This window comes from Vespa velutina, chromosome 3 (genome assembly GCF_912470025.1).
Source record: "Vespa velutina chromosome 3, iVesVel2.1, whole genome shotgun sequence".
NCBI classification, from domain to species: domain Eukaryota; kingdom Metazoa; phylum Arthropoda; class Insecta; order Hymenoptera; family Vespidae; genus Vespa; species Vespa velutina.
Genome location: NC_062190.1, coordinates 57,860 through 79,616, shown reverse-complemented (window position 1 = coordinate 79,616; position 21,757 = coordinate 57,860). Strand labels below are relative to the sequence as shown.

Here is a 21,757-nt window from a genome sequence, read left to right as displayed (position 1 = left end):
GACGCTCTAATTAATGATATTGTCTTTTGTACATTTATACATTGAGAAATAAAATTTCTCGACAATGTTACGAGCCCCATTCTATATTATTCCATACGGATCAACATTTATCGAATATTATACGATAATTATCTCCTTTATCTATGGTGAATTTACTCGAGTACTTTCAATTTAATAATTAACCCTTTAGTTGCCGTAAGCGCGTTAAAGCGCTTCCGATTATCGTGCACGTAATACCGCCTGTACAAAAAGAGCGTGTATACGCGATTTAGTTTCAACTTGAATTAATTAATACAATTAATCAAGATTGCGCATTTAACGAATTTTAATTCGCATACAAAGGTAAACTTTAAAATTATTTTCAATGTTTTTGTATATCCCTTCCAAATATATAATTACTATTTATTTTCAATTATTGTTGAGTATTTTTGACAATCTAATTCGGTTACCATCGGGATAATATCATATACAGCGTCGAAGGGCATGATATATAACACGTATACACACATTATAAATTGAAAAGGGCGAATTTCTTCGTTCAGAGGGATCGAATTAAAATTGTCATTAAGATGTGCCATAACATTCGCAGAGGAGTAATATTACTTACCACTCCTGAGAAGGTTTATGACATTGATAACAATAGCTAATGATAGTAATAGCGGTGATGCACCATACAAGGATATTTTCATCCAAAGTCTCCTTACACGCGATTCGTGATTCCATAGGAGTCAATGAGCATTATTCGCCGGTCGCATGCAACTAAATTCGAATAACGTGCAAGTGCCACTGATTTGAATATTTCCCTTTATTTCTTTTCTTATTTTTCGTGGAATTACACGCTTACTTTAATATGCGGCGATACGATGACTGGCAACATTTTTACCTCTCTTTCTTTTTCTATTCTTTTCTCATGAGAAGAGATATCGATTAATAATTTCTACTTATATATAATGTCTTCTACGAATTCACAATAATTACGTTAATGTTATACTATATAGATATTATCACTTGAGTAATATGTTCGTAGCGTTGAATTATATATTCCTTCGTCTCTTTTTTTATTATATTTTTTTTACAAACATTAACAGTAACAATCGGATATTGTAATAGTTAATATCGCAGTAATATTTGCTACTCAAATCCTAATAACTTTGATTTGAAACATTCCTTTATAAAAGCAATGAAATTGGGGATATTTGGGGGTCGCATCGTTTAGAATGAGATATCCGGTATATACGAAAATTATAATGATTGATAATACAGATGGTAGCTAGAAAGAGGAATCACATATGTCTTTCAATGTGTTACAAAGTATGCATTCTCTTATCTCGAGAGTTTTAATTAACTATTAATAAGTTAATCAATATTTTCACGACAAATCCTATTTAATCCTAGCGACTGTCGTGGATCACAATCATCTCTGAAATTTAACAATTTACAGTAACAATTCTTCTATCGAGTTTCAACTTTTAATTGACGTCACACTTTTTATTTTTCTCATTTATATTATTCTATATAATATTATTATTATATTCATCGAATGTGCGATGAAATTTGAAAATTCGAATCGGGTGAGTATCAGAAGAAAAGAATTTCTCGTTTCGTTTCGTTCTATTCTCGGTGAAAAACTCATTTTTCGTTGCTGTGCGCGAATTCACACATTTCTACTTTAGCATGCGTATAGCTCTACTTTTTCTATTATTTGCTGTCTACTTTTAAAATGCAATTTGGATGTCCCATGGGAAAACCATAGAAAGTTGTCGAATTGTCGAAGATGGAGAATTTCTGCGAAGTTGAGCGTGGAAACAAAGAAAATAAAATTCTTCAGAAATTCTTCCGTGGATTGCTATTGGCGTGCACTCATTTATTCGTCAGAATAGTTTTCCATTCGCACTCTTACGCGCGCGCGCGCGCGCGCGCGCGCGCGTGTGTGTGTGTGTGTGTGTGTGTGTGTGTGTACATATAGTTTTACCAAATCGTAGTCGTTTGATATTTCGTAGGAGGTAAATAGGTATGTACATGTGCGAGTACAATTTCTATATTTCTTTAAGGGAAAAATCGTTGTTACGTCTAAGAGGAAATTGTAATTTCGAAAAGCGTACTTTCTGCTAAACTTCAGAAATTTCCTTTATAAAAAAGATTTTTCCTTTATAAAAATCATACATTATATTCTTAGTAGTTAAGGTTTAAGGATACGTTTACTTTGGATAATGTAAGTATTCATTTATTTGAATTCATTATGAATATTCCAATTCATCGAACGAATGCAAATATTGCAGTTATTTCTTCTTCTAATCTCTGATATAGAAATTTACAGATTTAGATAAAATGAATTAAACATGTATGAATAATGATTTACAGTGCTCATAAATGGGAATAAATGAAATATTTTCATTTTTCGAAGAAATGTCTGCAGTAACATGAAGAAACTTTTATGTTCTCCCGAGCAGAAAACGTAACACGATTGAGCTGCAAAATAGCAAATCGAACTATTGACACGTAGCTACATTTATATACCCCAGAAATGTTGGCGGATGTCGATACGTATATTCGAGGATCGTTTAACCTAATTTTACGAAACCTATTGCAATGGAGGATAAACTTAACTTTTCCTTCATTCTTTAATAAAAATAATCATTACATGTTGAATGAAAGAACTTGAAAATTTTTTACCTTATTTTACATCTGCAATTACCACTAAAATTTATCATATCATTTCCCATGGTTTCGTAATATTGTACTATCTTAACGGTTAAATTAATTTAATTTTCGATTCACAACTTTAATTCATTTAAAAAAAGAAACAAAGAGTCTCCAATTTATTACGGTCACCGACCGATAGACATTATACAGGCCGAATGTCCTCATAGAAGGTTTCTAAAGGAATTAGTCGATTTAATTCTTAATTAAAGAGCACGAGAAAGAGGAAAGCATAAATTAAACTTTTATGTGTCAAACCTGAAATACGCCATCTGTATTGTAAACCTCTCATAAAGCCTGATTAACAAAAATTCAAATAGATGGTCTCCCTGAACCATTCTTTATATTTCCGTCTATGTCTTCTATATATATATATATCTTCTATATCCTTATACAAATTTTCTCTTCTAAAGTTCTTCGAGGGTGGAGTCATAATCGATTAGACAATTAGAGTATTTTAGAAATCTTAATTGCAACCTTCGTTGCCCTTAAAGTAAGGAACTGTCTACCATCCCTGATTTTAATACGAGCGACTCGACCTTCAGAATTTTATTGTTACGTTGCGCATACGCCAAGAATTGACTTTGACTGGCGCACATGCGTTACCTTGCTTCCTTTCTAACATGCGCACTAGTAGTAATGCTTTCGACAGCTTAATGCCGAAGGCTCGATCTCAATCTAGGTTAAGCAGCGAATCAATAAATTTAGCATTTGTTTTATTAAATATTATATTTTACTGTCGGTAACAAGATTACGATAATGCAAATATTCCCACAATTGCCGATTAAACTCTATATGGTTATCGAAATTCTTGGTAAATCATCAAGAAGTCTTGATGGATCTTAGTTCCCAGCGATTCTAATTATCACGATTCTTGATGAATCTTCGGTGGATCCTAATTACCGGCGATTAATCCTTGGTGATTTCTAGGTGTTGCTTCCCTCGGGATTTTTTTAAGATTCATTTACTCTCAACGATTGATTATCCGCCAAGACGATCGGAAATATTAAAGGAAAGATTAAGGATAACGGAAAGATTTGTTCGAGCGAAGAGTTCGAGCGTGAAAAGTATAACGAATGAGAGGGGATAAATTTTGATTGGTTTATTCGCGAATATTTCATTACACACAACAATTTCATTTCTTGTACAAGGTGATTGCACTAATTTATCCTTGAAAAATAGATAGATTAATGGAATACTTTTAGTTGTTGGATAAAACTTTCGGTTCAGAATTGAATGTTAAATGTATTTATCGCCTTTTTAAATAATAAAATGTAATAATAAATTGTTTTTGTCAGAAAGAAAGAGGAGTTTAAGTGTGATTACATAACGCGTCCACGAACGCGAAATATTCCAGGTTTAGACAATTTTCGAAACGTCGTTAATTCACTCACCTTATATGCATTCCCAACGATTTCTAATGAATAATCCTTAATGTGAATATTTTCTTAATGTACATTCATGTTCAACCTAATTATTAATTACGATAATGGTAAAAGTTAATATATAGGTATGACAGTCAATCCGTCTATAATTAAGACTTATTTGTATCTTATCGAACTCTGCAATTGTATTAAAGTCTGTTCCCGTTGATAATTATTACAAGATTTAGAGATTACGCCGGGAAATCGATACTGCACAAACCTGTACTTCTATCTCTAATCAAATAATTTGAAGTCTTAATCAGAAAGCACGAAAAAATTTGATTTTAAGATTTACCTTTCTTAATCTTCGAGTTTAATGATTGTTCGAGAAATTTCGCAATTTCATATCGCGAATTCAAAAATCTTTTAGCTAGGATTCGTTGAACCGAGAAAAAGCTCGCACGATTAAAATGATCGAGCATGCGTGTTCGAAAATATGTAAACTGTAGGACCAATTCGCAAGTGTATCATCCTTTCGTTGTCTTTGAAAGATCCTCGGAAGTGAGAACAAAGAGACGAATAATTTAAGGCAGTGCACACAATTCGAAGAAGCCAAAGAATATTTATATTTCACTGTTTATTGTTGCGGAGATAAAGATAGGCGGTAAAGATAGCGTGTAAAAGAAAAAAAAAAGAAGATATATCTGTTGGATATAACTCGTTGGATCAACTCGCTAACCTTCCTTTAGACGTTGACTGATTTGTTCAAGCCTTTTCTTTTTTCTTTCTTCCTTTTTTTCTTTTCTTTTCTTTTTTTTTTCTTTTTTTTTTTTTTTTCTTTTTTATGAAATCACAAAAGAAAATGATAAAAGATATTTATGAAAGAAATCCATCAGAATTTTCTTTTTTTCTCATGTCGCTTTGTATCGTTCGAAAAGTTTATTTTACGTATCAGGAGAGAAAGGAACGATCATGGTTGAAAAACTTCCTTTGTAGTGGTCTTACGTCTTGAGTAGGGGTACGGGGAAAGCTAAACTTTAATGAGATTAACTTTCCGACTTACGACGGTTTCTTTTAATACGGTTATTGTTAAAGTTAACCTCTTAGATGAATTTTTATTTTACGCCACGGAACATAATAATAGAAAAGTTGATGGAGTTAATTAGAGATATCGAAATCGCGATTACTATCAGGAAAAAGAAAGGAAAAAAAAAAAAAAGAACAAAAAACATAAATGATATTTTTTATATATCCGCTGTTCGCTTACCGAATTATTTCAAATTGTACAAATGGTAATTAATTATTCCCTTTTTTTCTTCATTACTTTTCTTATTTCTTCGTTAAATAAAGAATCGGTTATATACGAATAACATATGGAGCCTTATACTTTTAGTCCATGATAAATAGAATATAATCCATGTAATGTCGTTCTTTTTATTGAGATAAACGAGACAGAAATGAGTTTTCATTTGAGCGAAATGCACGTACGCGGTATTCATTTTACCCACGTATATTGTAATGTGCCAAAACTATGAGGGATCCACTCGCAGGCACAGAGCTGTAAATAAAGAAGCTGCAACAACATTATATTAATTAAAAATTTTTCTAAAGCTTTACTTGCCGAGCGATATGTCCATTATTCTCTTTCTTCTAAGCTTTTATTTTTTCTTTCTTTCTATCTTTCTTGGCGATTTTTCCTTTCCCGTTTCCTTTTATGTTTCCATGTTCGTTCGTTCGTTCGTTCGTTCGTTCGTTCGTTCGTTCGTTCGTTCGTTTCAAAGCTTTCATCTCAAATCTTAATTTCTTTCTCGGTGATAAGAAAATCAGTAGTCGTTAACACATAGCGACAATTCTTTGAGTCAGAACTTTACTTTATAAATTCTAATAAATCCCTTTTATTCTGATCGCATCCGCTGTCAAATGAATTTTGCTTTCTTCATCATGCTAAATATTTCATCGAACATCGCATGATTTTAGGTTATATCTTGTAAGCCCGACAAGTCTTCATCATCCTGGCAACGCAAATTGAGCCCCCGGGGTGTCGTCAAGGTGAAAATTGGAGAATACCGCAAAGATGGCTCCTCATCTCTGGGAGATATTTAGCAAAGTCAACTGTAATTTCTCTTATCCTATTATTTTCCGTAACAACAAGATGGAATACTCCCGATTGAAATAACAATAATACTCGATGCAAATTACGATGTACCGTATCCTGTGTTGTTGTTGAATAAACGTTCCTCGGAGGACCATGAATTGTTGGGATATGTTACAAAAACAGATTCACCAGTGGCAGTTGTTTTCGAGCAAAAAACTTTTAATTATGAATGTATAATTTTGAATTAACGCGACTTTAGCAAACCGATCTTTGAGATAACTGATTCGTATGGATGTTGCGGACAAACTTACTCGTCTCGCAATACATAAATGTGCTAAAGTTTTCGATATTTGTCATTTTCACGAATTTTTCGGAAGGACCCGTAGTGATTCGATTAATCCTAATTAGCTGAACAATATCAATAATTTAACTTTATACAAGAACCGTACTCGATCTAGAGCAATAAGAAGCAATTGAATTTTAATGTCGGTATTACTTAAAAATTCTATACCTTATTTACAAGCATCAATTAGCTCCTGAAACAATATCTATTAATAGGATTACATAAAGTACGTAATATTTATTTAGATTAATTTTATTGATTATACGAAATTGATTATTTAAGGTTAATTAATTTTGACGATGGAAAATATAGTGAAAGCATTCAATAAATAGCGACAAACGCAGAGATTTTTCTATTAGAGTAGACTTCAAAGTTTTCTTTAATACGAATTTTATATGGATAAATGTGGGGTACACTGTTAAATGATCTTGTTTTTAGCGCTGCTCGCTTCTCTTTTCGATCATTGGAGTAGTCTTACTAAATATAAATGACTTAATTAGATTATACGAATATATATATATATATATATATATATATATATATATATATATATATATGTTGCTATGAAGAAGTAAGTAAGAAATAATCAAAAAAGCAATATTCGAATTAATATACGTATTTGATTTTAATTAAAGAGAGGAAAAGTCTCAATTTGAAATATTTTCAGATAAAATTTAGCGACCGGCTAAAAATTTCGTTATATCCAATAGTAATATAAAACACGAATAATATCACCTATTTTGAAATTCAGAAATGTATTTTTAAGAATGAAAAAAGAAAAAAGAAAAAAAAAATTAAATTTAATTATGCGACGAAAGTAGCGGTCATAATAGGTATAAGCAAAAATTTCCATCGATCAAAAGTATTCATGAAATCTTCTTTTTAATATCATTCGTTCCAATATAAAGATTTAAAATGAAATATGTTTTGTTTGGAAAAATCGAATGTTATTTAAATACTCGTTATTGTCGACCATTTAAACTTTTATCGGCAAAAAACTCATCTCAATTCGTTGAAATGAAAATTTAGAGCATTCAAAAGTAAGTTACAAATACGCAAATAAAACATTTAATTATAGAAAGGCACGAAATTGTGCTAAAATTGTGAAAAAGATCCAAATGGCTGTCAAAAATAGACAGAAAATGGAGAATAATGATTTCGTCATATAATCTTTACATGCCGGAATAAAGAATTTTGAATGTTTCTTACTCATCGGTTTATCGTTCAATTGTAAAGAAATGGCAGATTAGGATTCACGTAGAAAAAGCTGATGCGCAATTAAGAACAACTATAGACAGAACGGTGAGTTTCGGTATAAACAGATTCGGTGAGGTTTTTTTTTCTCTTTTTCTTTTTTTTTTTTTTTTTTTACAAATTCAACTATAAGTAGTACGAGTTTGAATAGGAGCAATAACGAGAAAAGGGAAGGAATATGATCCCTGATTCGTTATAGGTTGTCTCGAAACAAATGTTAAATGTTCTCCCTTGCATGATGCGATTTAAGGCTATAAAATAGTTATTTCAAGAACAGCCCTAAGACAAATAGTTTAACCTACAAGTCGACTTCTTGAGTTAGTTGGCGGATCTAGAACATTACAAACGTACACAGAAATGTCTGAAACGTAAATAAGAATGGTTCTCACGGTCTCCTAATAGCGTTTTCGGTCGTACAATATAATGTTCACGTTACATAGAGACTTATATACAAAGAGGCCTTAATAAACAATCAAGAGTAAGGATTTCGTGTGGCAATAAATAAATTCTTGAAGCGGACGGTCATCTCAAGAAATATGCACATGCGTTTCACCAGTCTAAGATTTTGATCGAGACTATGCGGCACATCTCTTCGAATCGCCTATTCCGACTGCGTACGCTTTTAATAGATGACGAAGTAAAATAAAGGAAAATAAAAAGATATTTTTCTATCTGAAATGAGAGTCAAATGTTTCGATGCGGAACGTATGATTGGCATTTTTTCATCGGACCAACGATGACAACGTTGACTTTGTTAAAAGAATTCAATTCGTGCTTGAGAATACGCAAAATATGCAGACACGTCTTTTGTACGAAGAAGGAGAGTAGAGGAAGCATAAAAAAAAAAAGAACAAGTTTGAATTGGATTATATACTTAAAAAGTTATTTCGCCGTATCGTTAAGAATCGAAAGGTGTGAAATGCTTTGGTACTCAGCGTAACACTATTTATCATATATATATATATATATATATATATATATCGAAGAATATAATTTGTCAGTTAAAATTCGATTTCTCCATAGCCCACGCATTAACTACGTGTCCACCGAAAGTTAACCACCGATAGTGGAAGAATAAATAATATAAAAGAGGGAAAGTACAGTATATGTTCCTACATGTCTACAAAGTTGAATCACTAACAATTCCCAAAGGATACCCCTAAGGGTATTTGAAATTGTTGTTATTCAGCGAGAATTTACTAAATATAACACCGAAAATCCAATTTTCAATGGATCTACTCAAACATTGATTGATCCCAAAAATAGTTGATTTTATCGAATGGATAAATCGTTTTAGAATTTACCCATTACTTTTTCGAAAGCAAAAAAAAAAAAAAGATATGCATCCATTAGAAGCTCTCATCTTTTTTTTAAAAAATCTCTGTATCGAGTATGCGAAAAATTTTTCTACATTTTTCTATTATCTAGTTTTCCAATAAAGAGAGTTTCTAATAACGAAAGTAGAGAAAAGAAGAAGGATAGAGAAACTTCTTATATCCAATTCGGTAGAGTCTAATGGATTTACCATGTATATATCCCGATCTGCACCATAGAATAAACATTTATTTAATATGGCTCCATAAAATTGTGAAAAACAAAGGAGGAAGAGGAAGATAGGAAGCAAATTGATCGGCGACTTATTGATTTCCGGTTAGTATGGTGCCTGACGTGATTCAAGACTGAGATCACCTCAATCGCCTCAAATCGCCATAAGATATTTTTCTCTTTTCTTGTAACAGTGTATTTCCACTCTTGGTATTTAGCGCGAACGGAACATATATCATTCACGATCGATTAGAAACCATAGGGAAGTCTCTATGGTTTCTCACCATGACCCCGTATAAAATCATTCAACGAATATCTTTCTCTCTTTTCAATCTCGATCTACGAATATTATCCGTTGGAAAGAAATGGTATTCCTCGACGAAAAAAAAAAAAAAAAAAAAAAAAAAAAAAAAAAAAAAAAAAGAAGAAAAAAGTGTTATTCTTATTCGCCTTTACCGACGGAGTCAGCTAATTTCTGACATTACTAATCTGAAATGTTTTTATAAATAATAATATCAATTTCAATAACGATTCAAATGTCAAACTTATATCGGCATATATACCTAAGGTACTTTATCTTTTCTTATTATTATTTCTTTATGCCTTTATTCGTTTCTGGTCTTTTCATTATCGTCCAAACTCGCATGAATATATTATTCCGATTTCTTTGTTAAAAGCTTTAATTAATTGTCATGCTTGTCGGATATTCGTAAAGCTTAAAAGGCACTGAGCAAAATCCTAGAAATATTTATCTCTATGTAATGAAAATTTCTCACCAGCTCCTAACTCGTTGCCTTATTTTAACAAATAAGATTATAAATTTTTTCATAAAAAAAATAGTCATTGTATCGATATTAATTTCATAATATCTTTCGTTTTATAAATATTTCATATGATTAAAAGAGATTAGAATTGTCACAATCCAGCAGCCGATTAAACGCAATGGGAGTTATTAAGTACGACATGATCGCATATCGTCATTTCGCAAGATATTACTTAAATACTTCAAAGCTCAATTAATGTCGTAAAATGGCAATATTTGTTTTACTTATACGTTATTACGATTCCAAACTTTTTTTTCGTACTATTCTACACTTGAATCTTAATTGTTAATTAAAGTAATAATTGCTTTATAAAAAACGTATATGAACGTTGATCATTTCATTATTATACATAGATCAGAGTATAATGACGAATGCGAATAGACGTGTTTGATGTCTTATTTTCTAGTTAACACGTCTAATTTAATATCATCGTCGCGTAAGAGATAAATGGGAGATCACTGGACTATTAAGGTCGGTAGTTTGGATGGTTTTCGCATTAGTTCCTAATTGATAAACAGCCTCTTACGTCTTGTCTGGCAACTAATGAGTTTACTACGATTACAAGACGCCATTAGAAATTCTATCGTTTATTTTTCTTTATCCCTCTCTCTCTCTCTCTCTCTCTCTCTCTCTCCCTCCATTTTTTGCTTCGTTCGAGTTATAAATATAAATAACGTCGTAACATAAATATTCTATTTGTTCCGTGAAATAAATGTATCACTTTTTCTTGAGAAATGCCGAAAATGTTTGATGTCATCGCAAAGAGAAAATCTAAACGTTAGATCAAACGTACGTATCCATATCCATATAAGACTTTAATCGAAACGGTATCTCGATGGTAATATCCATTTAATCCATCACTCTTGTCAAGCATAACGACGGATCAGATTATAATTCGTCTGCATTGTAGTAAATACAAGATCGCGCAAATTAATGTCAGATTGTTCTATAACTTTCGAAATAGACGATGACGATCGTTAATTCGCCGAATAAAAATTAATCTCTCCGTGATGTCTCATTCTAAAAATCTTTCGATATTTTTATTTATCTAAGTATTGTGAAATAAAAGATTGATCAATAAACGAATATACTAGAGAGTGAATTCTCTCTCTCTCCCTCTCTCTCTCTCTCTCTCTCTCTCTCTCTCTCTCTCTCTCTTAGCTTATAATAGTGTAAAAGATATAGCAAGTAAGTTGTCTGTGTATACGTCATTTTATCTTATAAGAATAAGTTCCATCAACGAATATGAAATATCTTTATTTCGAATTTATTATATTTTCAAAAGTTTCAAAATGAATAGCAACGGATTCAAATTCATTTAAATTTTCTCTCGATGATCGAAACCTTCGATCATGTGTCATTAGAAAATTTCTGATAAAAAAGTTTTGTTATCGGCATTTATACACTGAATTCTTCGACATGAAACATAAATAAAAAAGAAAACAGAAAAACGAAAAATATATTTTTATTTTATAGATCCGATTGTATCATATATACGACGTCAAATAATCGATTTTCCCAACTTCCTACATTCTCTCTTTCTTTTGGAATTCGTAAATTCATATACATTCATATAAACGAGATATGTTATGAGCATTTGCTAAAGTTGCTAAATTATTGCTGACCCCTTATTGCAACGATTGCTACGGCCCATCTGCAGATTTTATGAATATCTTTGAAATAATATTCGTAGAATTGTGCTTAGTGCACATAAGGAATTTCAATTTATAGATAAATCTTAATGAGTTAAAGAAAGCAGAACACAAGTTCTTTAATTAAACACACTAATTGTAATTTTAATTTTACATAAAAATAAATACCATACTTAGATACCATACTTTGTCGATCTATAGGAAAATAAAGTTCAATTTAAGATTAAAATAGAACCTGAAAAAGAATCATTGATTTGTAAGGTAAAATGAAAAAGATAAAAAGAAGGAAAAAGAAGACAGAGCATTTTTTTGACTACTATAAAAGGTATACGAATATTTGTTTGACTAGTATCGAAATGAACTTTCGCATTGATAAAAAATATCCACTTGCCGTAGGAAGTATCGGATTTTTCTTTTTTTTTTTTTTTTTTGTTTTTTTTTTTTTCCTCTCTTTTTTTTTTCTGTCGAACCACTCAGCGAAATTGTATTTTTTGGGAATTCATATGCTAACTCGATATTCAGTCGGTACTCAAATGACGATTAATCGCAAATACGGTTTTACTAGTTTTCCCACGACCTTTTTCATCGATTCTATCAAATTAATCATATTCGGAAGATTCAGGCGACGACATTATGAAGAAATATATAATTTATTTGTCATAATATAATATGTAGTAGCGTGTATATGTAATAATACGTATGTAAATATAAAATAATAAATAGCTGGTTACTTCCTGTCGTTGTAAAAATGAATTGACACTTGCAATCAATCGATTATTCTAATATATGGATTTATTTTATTGATCTATAAAAGTCAAATGCATAAGCTAACATGGGTCACCGACGCTAATAGCGTTATACCCTGAAAATATGCATGTGTCCGTCTAATAACGTAGTTAAGAGAAAATTGGATATCGAGAACACAAGTGAAACATTAGCGTGATCTCATAATTAATTGCTTTCGCAATTCTTAATCCTTATTATCGATTCTTATTTTTAAAATTCTCCAAAGGTCCATTTAACAAAGAGATACTTAATACACTTTTGCAAATCATTTGAGACAAACTCTCCCATTATTCGATTCATTTCATTATTTTGTTAAACCTAAATTATAAGCGAAACTAAGTTTTTCTTTTCCCTTATAAGTGTAGATTTATATTTGCATATTGTTTCTTCAGTTTAGTCCAATCTATTATCTTTACTAAAAATTCTTGGCATCGCTCAAAGTTACCTCGATTGGCTTATTAAGAAAGTTTGGCTTATCGTACATCCTTAAATTAGTTGAAGAACTCTCGGTCTATGGTACCATGGAGATCCTGTAAAGCGTGCATCAACATGCGTCAGTTGCATGGACTACCTCCTCCTCTTCATAATCGTCCCTCGAACATGATTGACACCTTGGTGATTCGTTTACCTTACCACACATGACTTTTATCGCACAAACCTTTGCTGACCTTTGGAGTAGGAATGAGCTTTGTATGCATCTCGAGTTTATTAGATGAATTTGCCAGCTCCTACGTAGGACAGATGCAATGTTGAAAGCTAGGGTTACACTGACAGAAGATTTATGGCCCGGTGTGACTTAACATATGTTGGTCGATTCGTTTGCGTTCTGGCTTACAAGTTGAGATACCCTGCCGAGAAGAAAGTCTTTTCATGTTGTAGTCCGTTCTACCAAGGCAAAAAAACATGCCAAAGTGTAATGTCTGAGAATTTCTGGAATAGATGGACTCATCGTTGTTCTTGTTTATAAAGAAAGTAAAAAAAAAATTTTAACCACCAAGTACCCCCTAGTCTAGGCTGATGAAATTCGAATGTTCCGCATAAGATACTTCGTGGGGCACAACTTCTACGAAAAATTGCTTGTATTTTCTTAATGTTTACAGAACCTTCTCGGTGAAACATATCGTAAAATAGAAATGGAACATAACTTTCGATGTTTCTTCTCTTTCCTTAAATAACAAAATCCTAGTTTTACGCATGATATAAATAAATACCATTCGTTCTACTTTTAAATACCATTAAAGATGTATCTGCGAAAGGTTTTCACCTGAATTTACGGAGGAGTCTGATAGCTCGGCCTTTTATGTTAAATCTGTTTGAGAGCCGTTTAAATGAAATATTGTATATATTCTTTCAATTCCTTCGATTTTCCCAAATAATTCGAGAAAGAGGACAAAAGACGAGAACGCAGACAGTAAGACCATTCGCGTTGGAGTTTTGCTCGATCGACCTGGTGCAATGTGAAAAGAGATTCCGTGCAGATCGATCATTATCATTACTAGTTTTCGACGTTAGATGTCATGATGTACATGCGGAAACAATTCATCTCAACGACATTCTATAAAATTGTTGTGCCTTGGAGATTCAAAGGGTTTGCGACAGGTCGTTAAAAAATGAACCATTGCGATCGATCGAGTTGATACAGGTTTTGAGAATTCAAATTCAACCTTTGCCAAACACATTCGCCCTTTTAAAAATAAAATTTCTCTAAAGAAATCTTTGTATATTAAGCTTTAATAATGAAAAGAAAAACCAAGTATAAATTTTTTCTTAAGAAATGCCAAATCTTCATAATACATGAATGTATATAAAAATATTTGTTTAATTAAACTTACGATTAGTTATTGTGTACATAGATGCGCACAAATATTTGTTTAATGAAAAATACTCATTTAGTAATACGTCGTAATTCATAATCTATAAATAACGTAAAAACTAACAGATGTAAATATTTATTGTAATAACTTAATCTGTGATCCACTTCATAGCCGATGATAATTTCGTATAGAGATTTATATGTACAATAATCAACAGATTCTTCAATTACACGTATCAATTGTTCATGATTTACAGAATCAGCTAGGATCTTTTTGCACGTATAATTTGATTTTTTGACACTTTCTTTCAGAAAATGTCTAAATGAATTTTTTTTTTCTACAATTATAATATGTAATTACGAATTATGAATTATGAAGGATTGTTAATCAATATTAAATAAGTATTTTCATGTAAATCTTTGTACTATAAAATTTTGCAATTTCTTAGTAAATTTACACTTGATAATATATTTTATCAGTGAATTTAATTTGTTAAAGGGTGGATTTGATTTGAAAAAGATTGAATTAAATTTGCAAAAGTAAAAAATATTTTATTATAACACGGATTGAAAAAAATCATTAAAAGAAAAAATTACAAACATATTTACTACAACTTTTCCTGAATAGTTTTCTTAATTTATGACGATAGAGTTATTTTACGTGAAACTTTTCCAAAGAGAACCTATTTCCGTTATGTTCGCGCACGCAAGTCATAAGCTTCGTAAATTAAGGAAATGGATTTCCTCGTCTCGAATCGAATTTCCATCATTATCCGAAAAGCATAATCTTGGATCACAACTTTTGTATTGTTACCGAAGAGAATCGTTATCGTCATTGAAGAAATAACTTTGGAGATACGATATTCTAGAATGGCACTTAGGTTTAAGAGAGGTAAATAATCACGAAGTGGCCTATTCCCATAGGATCACTACGTTCACTAACTTATCCCAAACGAATAATTTTCTTCGGAGACTGGAAAATTGCCAACATTTTATAGATGCGTACATACATATATTATACAAACATATTTGTACAACACCGAAAGAAACAAAAGTGAAGAGAGAGAGAGAGAGAGAGAGAGAGAGAGGAAGAGGAAGAGAAAGAAAGAGAATACATGAAGGGAAAATATTTTACTATATTATAGGTGGAAAACCACGATTTCCAATCTTTCTACCTAACACAGAGATCGTATTCTTCATTGAGATTGTTCGTTCAAATTCCTGATCATTTCGAAAACTTGAACAATAAATATCGATCTTTCATCACTTTCTTTTTCATCATTTTTGTTACTTCACTTTTTCGAAAGTCCGACGTTAACTTTGATTTACGTCAAAGTATTTTTTTCTTTGCTCCGTGCTTCGTTCTAACTTATTTATATAAACGAAAAACCAATTAACTGGAAATTGAAAGCGCATTAACAGTCGAGAAGAGAAAAAAGTGAGAGTGAAAGAGAGAAAGAGAGAGAGAGAGAGAGAGAGAGAGACAGAGAGAGAGAGAGAGAGAGAGAGAGAGAGAGGGAGAGAGGGTGAGCGATGAAAGAAAGGAAGGATAATAAAAACTTCGATCATGTCGTTTTGTAGTTTCACACCATCATATTTTATCGTACCTTTACTCGCGTAATGCTAACTCGTCTAGCTAACATAGATCGATACTCCTCACAAATTAATAACGCATTTTAGTACGACCATTGAAAAAAATTAATAATCTCATTGCTAGATTTAACTCCAACACGATTTCTTTTATTTTCTTTGTTTTATAAAAAAAAGAAAGACAAAAATATTTTTAAATATAAGTTATTATCATGGCTCGCAAAAATTTCGATACGAACTCACATTCGAATAAGCTTGGATAAGCCAAGACAACTTTTAATGTGTTCTATATGAAGCGATACGATATCGCAGTCTACTCCCTCTATCGTTATTAGCCTCGGGATGCGCTCGCTACGTGGCTTTATAGTGGACGTTGACGACAATGTCCAACAATATTGCGAGTGCTCTCTCTCTCTCTCTCTCTCTCTCTCTCTCTCTCTGTCTGTCCTTCTCGCTTTTTCTCATTTAGAAATTTTACAACCATAGCTACACTCCTGTTAGCATCTGATGATGCTAATATTTTTCTTTTCCCTGCCACTCTTCTTTCTCAAATCATCAGAACGTAAAGTTGGACAAAGTTATCGAGATAAAGACATTATTGGAAAGAAAATGATGAAGAAAAAGAAGCCTTAAAGTTCCATATACAATCCGTTTAGAAATCTTTTATGGAGTTTTCTATGAAAGAAAATAAAATGAAAATATCTGTGAGATACTTGATATTTGAAGATTTTAAAGGGATTTTTATTCGTCATAAATAATCCAGAATTGAAAGGATTAGAACAAAAGAGAATAAAAGACGAAAAGCAAGAATAAGAGATATGTCGGACGAGAAATTAGGACGCTATCATATGTTTGACATAGATCCCACGAAGATCCTTAAAGTAATTATATTCATACCGAATGTTTCTCGAAGCTAACAAGATTTTTATTTCTTAAAAAAGAAATAAAAAAAAAAAAAAAGAAGAAAAAAAAGAAGAAAAAAAATAATTTTCGTATAATCTAATAAAAACTGTTAGATCTCGCTTTGGTGATCGTTAACGAATTAAAAATTATTTATTACAAACTTATAACGAGCTACAAATCGTAAAAATCATAAATTAAAAAGTTAAACTTCATAATGACATTTCTCAAGATTCATTATACATATGTGAATCGAAGATGACGGAACGTGATTATTTCGTAGGCAATACCTGATCCATAGTAATATGATATTGGTAACTCAATCTGAATCGTCCGAATGAATAAATATATTCTATATTTGACAGTATATCTTAATTTATAAAAAATTTGATTGGTTTTGTTAAAAAGGATAAATTAAAAAGTAATAGCTGGATTTTAAACGAAAGAAATTTTAAGAACCTATTCTATATTTATAAGCAAGGATTATTAGATAACTGGTTCTGCTTTCGAAGGCATCGTAAAATAAAATGAATATGAACGAGCAAATAACATTAATTAATGATTGAAATGAAATATAACGACATTTCAAACGATGAGAAATATTTTGCCTTGTCTGGTCTAATGTGGATTGACTCATTTATCAATATAATGATGAAGTTACATAGGCACTGCTACTATACTCTACTTCACCTCTGATTTGTAGTGCTATTCAACGTTCATTGAATTATTCTAAGGACCTTGGTTTCCCATGTACTTGTATACATGATGTATACGTACACATGAAATCCATCGCATGTTAGGATACAATAACGATACTACCTAATATAGTAGCATAACGTACAACTAACATGATTAAAACTGATGCTAATATAATTAAATTATAATTATTTTATTTTGTGAATGACGTAGAAGAAAGGAAAATTTCGAGTTAACGATCAAACCAGTTAAAAATCAACAAAAGATAATGCACGAAGGAAGAACTGGATTATAATCCATTTAATGATATTCTTAAAAAACAATACCTTGTTATTGATAATATCTCGGTGTTCCATATTGACATTCGAATTTAAGACGAGTGTTACACTTGTAATACTTTGAGTTCTAATCAATGGGAGTTGAAAATTCTGTATGGTCGATGTTATACGTTGGGCAAAGCTTTCTATGTCGGAGATAGGATCAATATTACATGTACGTTGGGAAACCAACGAAGGAAAGATAGAAAGAAGGGAAAAAAGGATAGAAAAGGAAAGGAGAGAAGAAGAGCTGGCCAACCAACAGGTGAAGCAATGTCGAGTAAGAGACTGGGGGGCACGAGGCCAAGGGAAGAATATAAAATTACCCTCAACCGTTAGACAGAAGTTTACGTCTGACCCAGCTTACCAAGGGGTGGATCTCTTAATGGACATTCTACCTTGGATTTCTCATGGCCTTGCTACACAAGTCTTCCACTTCCGGAATTAACGCACGCCAACAGTACTCATTGTATTTAAAGGAAACCACGCTAATCGCATTTGGAATTTATCAGAGAATCGATGAATCTCTATACATAGATAAAATCTCTTCAGTACCTTGATTTGTCTATAATTGTTTATTTTATACAGACGTAGATATCACCTAAAATACAATAGTTCTAATATTTAGTTCTCGTCGTCGTACAATTAATAATAGAGCATCTATACACACACACACACACACACACACACACACACATATATATATATATATATTGCTTTCCAAATGTTTATATTTAGATCTACCATCGAAGGATTGAGTAAATATAATTTTAATGTATTCGGCGATCATATTGTTATGTCGCATTTAGCGAAAAAATGGACAAATTTTAGAAGCTATCAAACACTATTGCTTCCGTTACTTGTTCAGCGAACGTGCACGTTGTTATTTAAATAAGAAACCTTATATGTACAGTTATATTATTATTCTTTATAATATATTTTTTATACATCTTAATAATTTTATCGTATGTAACCAAGGCATAGGCATTATTTAATATATTATTAGTTATAGCTTTCGTAATGATACTAAATTGCGTATGATGTTTACGTATGATGTATAAACGAAACTTTTCCCTAATTTCCAATTAGATCGTAAAGCTCTTTTGAAAAATTATTTGATACGTGCAGACGCACGTTCAGCATTCTATTAATTTAAATGACAACGACACTTTTTGATAAAAGAAATCGTTTATATTAAATTAAATATAATCATGTTCGTTAAACCAAAAACGTCAACAAGGTAATTCAAGTAATTTAGACGAGTAAGTAAATAATTCAAGTTCAAGTAAATAATTATTATTTACTTGATCGTTTCAGAATAAAACAAATTGCACGATATTTTAAATCGAATAGAAAATTTTGAAAAAAAATTGGAGGATCATATCGTAGTTTTTATTATATTTCAGCCAAAGTTAGGGTCCGTGTGTAATTTTAAATTTGCATGTCTGTATCACCATGAATATGATCTCGTAATTACCATCATGATCGAATTTTGTACATTACTATAGCTCCACGGTACACGTATAACATTCTCATATGAACCTATATGAACGACACAGAAATTTATGCTTGTCCTGTTATCTCGCGTACAATAGTGATTGTAAAATAGTTAAGATATTCCGAATCTCTAATTACAGAATTCAAGGAAAACGAATTGAAAGGATCAAACAGTTTATTACAATTTCTGAATCATGCCAAATTTCAATGAACGAGCATTAATACGAAGTTAAAGCTGCTTTAATTTCTATTCAAAGCTTTATTAAATTTGCAAACTTTTCATTTTCACATAATACGAGATTTTAGATATTTACAGACATAGAACAGAATTTAATCATTGCCTGATAATATTTTTTAAGATAAATTATTATTATTGTCAATGGACTGGGTAAGGGAGTAGACTGAAAAAGTCCTTAGATTGTTCGTGCAGTTTAAAAAGCCAGTAGTTTCCGGTTAAAAGGCATTACGTTCTTTTTTTCTCTTTCCAATAGAAAATTTGAATCTCAAATCTTCTTACTTACACCCGACGTTACGTAAACACCAATGGTAGTAGAAATGAGAACATTTTGCTTGACTCAAGTTGTTTTCTCTTGGTGCAAAAGCTTCACTTCCCATAATCTCTCCTCTTCCCGCTTCTTGCGCATTTACGATTCTTGTCGATCCTCCTTAAAACTTATCTACTTATTATGCTTGTCGTGCTTCCAAAAAGAAGCGAAAGCTTTCCTATTCTCTTGATCATACGATATTCATATCAGGTTATATTTACCTCGAGATCGTTTTTCCTTTAACTTTTCTTAATCGTTTAAGTAGAAAATAAAAAATAAAAAAAATGTAAAAACATCGGAGTAAATTTCGGGAATGTATTTATATTTCGACTATAACTTGTTAATATAATATAAAAAATGGTTCGACTATGTTATTTCATATAATAAATCAAATATCAAAAGAATGATATTACTCCCGATTACTATAAAAAGATTTGATAATAATATCCCTTCTCGAAAGAAACGATTCATTTTTATACATGAGAAATGCATTAAAACTTTTGGTTACATTGAGTAAAGCTGTATGATCTTTGTCAATGCCGTCGTCGTTTTACGGCGGCTCTCTACGAGCATCGAATTTACCGAGTTTGGCATTACAAGCGCGTTCTTCTATGCCAGCAATACACGCATGCACGCACGCACGCACACACACACACACACACAGAGAGAGAGAGAGAGAGAGAGAGAGAGAGAGAGAGAGAGAAGCGAATGCACGACGCAGTAGTATTGTAGCTTTTCGAGAGCAGCGTCATGTTAACGTCAGCAAAGCGTATTGGATGAGTTCGCTGTCATTACATCCGTTCGCTATAGGGCAATCCACGTGAAGAGTACATTCGGATCTCCTGGTGCAAACAAAAATGCGAAACTCATATGAGTGGAGGAGGGAGAAAATTCGAAGCTTTCTGGCTTTGAATATTCCCGCGAAAAAGACGAGTTGACTGAAAAAAAATTCGTAATCACTCAAATGTACATACGTTTCTCGTACATCCATCTTTTCCTTTCCCATTGCATCCTCTTATCTCTTGCATCCTATTTCTATCTCACTTTGTAGCAATCTATCAGATGCTAGCAAATATATTCGTCGAATTATTATATGTATTTATTTAATTAACAGTAGAACAAATTATATCTTAATCAAAATATCTGCTATTACTTTCTACGGTCTTCTAACACTTCTTAAGTAATTTTCTAATTTAATTTTTAAAAAATAATACATCTTTTGAGGTTACGTCTATTTTCGGACTATCAAATTGGACAGCAAACTGTGTATCAGACAAGATTGAAATTATTTCTGAATAAATGAAAATCAGATGGGGTAATGAGAAAGCTAGATGCATATTGTTTTTTGCTAGCTGCAATAGCAATACGAGATCCGGCAATATCGTAAAGTAAGATAGTCTTTTTACTCTTGCGTCAATTTGTGGCTATTTGTGGCCGCCTTTTTTATCAATGCACCGTGTACCTCAAATATTGACTGATCGACTATGGTATTACCCGGTGGTAAAAGCTCATAATATATTATTTCCTCCTGGAATTCTATCAAAAAATAATTTTGCTGGCATGAATGTTTCGTCGAATCTCTATCACGCTTCACGCTTCGAGATCTACTTATGATTTTTTACGTTTTGGATTGTCATAGTAAATCCATTTTTTCATTTTGTAAGGATTTGTTAAAAAAAAAGGAAAAAAAAAAAAAAAATAAAAAAGAAAAGAAGCTTTTCCTTCTGTGCTTAAGACTTGTTTATTCTTAATAAACAAGTGTTTAATCGACACGAAATACTCAAATCAATCAGTTGATATCGGATCACCTCCCTTTTGAAAGTTTAACCGCTGGAA

General features: G+C 31.7%; 2 protein-coding genes across 3 annotated transcripts in view; one reads left to right on the top strand and one right to left on the bottom strand.

Moving 5' to 3' along the window:
• Positions 1-21,757, top strand: part of LOC124947779 (leucine-rich repeat-containing protein 15) — a 73,241-nt gene that overhangs the window by 40,714 nt on the left and 10,770 nt on the right. The window lies entirely within an intron of this gene.
• LOC124947781 overlaps positions 1-21,757 on the bottom strand; it is a 214,979-nt gene that overhangs the window by 187,756 nt on the left and 5,466 nt on the right. The gene's annotated exons all lie outside the window — the stretch shown is intronic.